This window comes from Lytechinus pictus, chromosome 3 (assembly GCF_037042905.1).
Source record: "Lytechinus pictus isolate F3 Inbred chromosome 3, Lp3.0, whole genome shotgun sequence".
Classification (NCBI taxonomy): Eukaryota; Metazoa; Echinodermata; class Echinoidea; order Temnopleuroida; family Toxopneustidae; genus Lytechinus; species Lytechinus pictus.
The window spans coordinates 52,521,390-52,525,830 of record NC_087247.1 but is presented as its reverse complement, the minus strand read 5'-3'; positions in this window follow the sequence as shown (position 1 = coordinate 52,525,830).

Below are 4,441 nucleotides of genomic sequence, written 5' to 3'. Positions count from 1 at the left end.
TCGATCAGATACCCATCCTGTTCACAAAAAGGAATTAGTGTCCAGTTTTCAAATGGGGAAAATAAAATATATCCGCTCGCATCACTGTGAAGATAGCCATACTTTACCTCCCTATTGGAAAAATTGGATCCGCCCATAGCGACCCTCTTCTTATAAGGTCATAATATAGGCCTACGTACCCTTATATTATGAATAGCGATATGACAAGCAGACCCCCCCCCCCCGTATTAATAGCAGCTCTCTTTGTTGATTATTACTGGCAGGTCTTTTTTCACGATTGATGGCTATTGCCAATTGCGGTCGATGATATTGTGACTTTTGGTGCCGACTCGTGACCCCCTTTCCCTTTTATGACTAACGAACGTTTGCAACTTAGTGGTCCCTTTGACTAACGGTCCTTATGACTAGTGGACCCCGTAATAGAGAGTTGAAAGTATAACCTTATGTGCACTCAGTGTACCCCCCCCCCCTCCGGTCAGGATGAAACGAGTGTTATTGGGATGGTGAAAGCGGTAAACATTACGTGCGTCTCTTTTGGATTGTATCGCGAGTATTAAACTTGGAGAAGTTTCAAGGGGCTAGTTTTTATTTCATCTTCCAGTCGTATAGAAAAAAATCACAGAATCATTAATGACTTACAAGATGCTCATTGTAAAAATTGAATGAATCCATTAAAGGTGAAGTCCACCCAAGGTAAATGTTGATTTGAATAAGAGAAAAGTCAATTTAGCATAAAAATTTCATCAAGATCGAATGTAAAATAAGTTAAGACATTTCAAATTTTCACTTATTTTTATGCGATATGCACAACTCGGTGACATGCAAATGAGACATTCGATGAGCTCCCCAACTCTCTAATTCTTTTGTTATTTATTGTTCGAATATAATACAATGTTTCTTTATCAGGGTTCCCATAGTCATGGAAAATCCTGGAAAAATTTATGGTCATGGAAAATGTCAGGGAATTTGGAAAATTGTGAAAAGTCATGCCCTCTTGGCTATGGCAGCTTTCCAGTTTGTCGTGTCTCGCAACTCTCATTTCTCTGTGATCATACTATGCTATTATAATATTGGTGTTCATGATTCCCATTTTCTCCCAGTGTTGTGACATCTCAAATTCTACATAACTCCCGGGACGTCACTGGAAGCCATGGAAAGCAGCAATTTAGTCATGGAAAGTCATGGAATTCTGTTTTCAAATTTCTGTGGGAACCCTGTTTTTAACAAAATTTGATAAGGATCAACTTGACTGAGCCAAATGAAACAATGCTAATTCCACATATTCAGGGAGGAATAATTGTTCACTTAATGAGGAAATAATATTTCATATTTCATTTAATAAAATACAAAATATATAGTGGATGACGTCATCAGTCTCATTTGCACGCCGACCAGGATGTGCATAAATTATAACGGCATATAACCTTTTGTGAAGATAAGTGTAGCTTTGAAATGTCATAACTTATTTTGCTTCCGATTTGATGAAATTTTCAGTGTTATGCTTAATTGTTTGATTTTTTTAATTCAAATTTTGGTTGGGTTAGACTTGTCCTTTAAGTTCTTTGTTTTCTGAAAGGGAATTTCATGAGAAATTCAAATATGACAAGTAAAAGCTTGAGGGGCAAATGAAAATTGATATTGACGTTTGAAATCAAGTATTCCGGGGGTCTTAAAATGCAAATAATTTCACTCACTATACATGTAAGATGTGAGCAGTTTATCCTACCCCTAGTGCCATTATTAGAATTCTCATAAACTTTCCTTGCAGAAAAGTAATTTGGTATGGATAGGGCTAACATCAAAGTAATGATCATTAACCGATATGTGCTCTATCATTAGATTTGGGAGACCTAACAAGAAACATGACAAGGAGCATGACCACAAGCTTCGATACATATTTTCTCATATGAATTAAGCTAATAAGAAGTGGCGAAATATTGACGTCAAAACATGCCAAATGTAGACTCTATATGGTTTATCGAAATCCATTTTGCATCGATTTGGGTTGTTATATTTACACTGATTCTGAAGAGAAAGTTTTAAAATATTCGGACAACGCAGATATTATGTAGTTTAAGGATTTTGAAGGAGTGGGTGCTCAATGTTGAATAAGGGCATTTCGTCTCCCGAAAACTTAACATGCAAATGAAAAAAAAATGTTCAACAAAAATGAAGGGTTTGCCTGAATTTCGTTTCCTTAAAACAAAGCTGACATGCAAAACATATAGGCGAGGGAGGGGGGGGGGGCAACGTCATGAGTCCTAAGACAAAACAGTTCAGCACTTGAATGGGGAATACTTTTTTCTTCAAATTTAATTTGCCTGCAATGGCAAATAGGGAATTTGTTATCTGGGGCAAAAAAAAAGAAATGTAGCCATAAGACCGAATAATAAAAAGTGCCCGTGTGAGCTGCTCAATATACCTATACGTGATGATTCCGATTTTATTTTAAATGTTTTTAATATATGGAAATGATGCACTTTGTTTTCCTTTTTGATGCCAAAAAATCCCTGTAAGCTTGCATGAAAAGTATCAGCGTGCATGGCCGCGGTAGGGTTTTTTAAATTATTTTAGGGGGAACCTACCTTAGACTGTCCAATGGAGTCTGTTTGGAGGTGCAGTCATCATCGTCGAACTCTGGCTTAATGATCCATCGTTGGGCCCGAGTTCAAGCCATTTGTAGTTCATTTTATAGTTCATTCGCAAACTCTAAACACTGAAATGCTCCCCGTATACGAAATTATTTTTCATTTGACATACTCCTATTGTCTTGTACGGCAAATGGACTTTACAAAATGAACATTTTATTCACCAACAGTTAATCTAATATTGGCTAAGAGATGTGAAATTTTAGAAGAATATTTGAAGGTATCCGACGAAATGGGTATACATGATTGTACATAATTATATGTAGCCTTAATTCTGCATGGATTTCAGTCATGATCAAAATGTGTTGTATTCAAAGTCCAAGATGTAAATAATTATTACCGAATACTACCGATTGTGGGCGAATTATGATTAGAATCTAAACCATACCAAGAACGGGAGGTTCTGATAGACAACGTTGGAGTACACCAAGTGGCAATTTCTCTTGAAAACCGCTTCTGGTAAAAAAAAAAAAAACCCAAGCATAAACTACATATATGTAGTTTATGCTTGGGGTTTTACCAGAAGCAGTTTTCAAGAGAAATTGCCACTTGGTGTACTCCAACGTGTAAAAAGAGACTGAGGGAAAGAGAGAGCTAGGGACCGGGTGGATGACTGAGGCAAATTAAATGAGGAACAACGCAATAGTTTTAGTGTTTCATTTTCATTCACGAATAAAAAAAAATCACGAGACCTGGCAGTTTGTTAAAGAAAAAAAAACAGCAGTCTTTAAAGCGACTACTTCAGTCCATTGATTACCTGATGCAATTGAGGGAACTTGTCATATAAATTGTACATTTGCGTGCAAATCTGTGAATCTTTTATCATACATTTTTTAAATATTTGTGTTGTTTTGTAATAGTATTTATCAAAATCATTCAGTTCAGAATCATACAAGTAATAGTACATCAACAAAACATTGTTCACAAAGTAATTATTCATAATACACAAAATTGTACCAAAAAATACAGAATATAACATTCAAATCATCTAGAACAAAGTAAATACTTATAGTCTGTAGACAAAAAAAATACAAATATAACAAAAAAATGATAAAGGCGCAATTGAACTGAATGAGAATTAGAAGTAAAACACCCTCCCATATTGTTTCTTTATTTTCGAGGGAGGGATGTCGAAACCGGGGATCGAAAGAGGGAAAAGGGAAAATGCATATGATTTTTATAATCATATACGATTAAATTCTTAATTGGTCTAAAACCAATCTAGTTGGTCAGTACAGTCTCGACCCATTACCTAGGCCTAATAGCATTTTGTCTACCAAACAATGTATGAAATGGTGTCCCTGGACTGGAGCTCAGAATATTTTTGCTCCATCTTCATTACCACCACTACCATTACCTCTCGTTTATATTTTTTAAATCATGAATTATAAAGTTATGAAAATAATATTGTATTCTGCATATCAATCATATTCTCTGCTTATGATGATATTCCCACTAGCTTTGCTCAAAAACAGAACATGAAGATTGTTCGCAAAATCCAGATATCCTTTTAACGTTAGAAATAAAAGTACACACAAAACAGGCGTCAATTTGAATAAAGAAAAGATAAACTTGACGTATTATCACTCAGTTTTATACCACTATCATGACTATAGCAAAAGTTAATTACGGCAGCCCACCAAAAAAAAATTATAACGACGTAATTGAACTGAATGAGTATTAGAAGTAAAACACCCTCCCATCCCAACTGCTCCCCCCCCCCCCCTATCCCATCTAAGCCCAGGAAGCGCGGCCTAGCTGCTTCCCTCCCCTATAAACCCCGGCTACCCTCC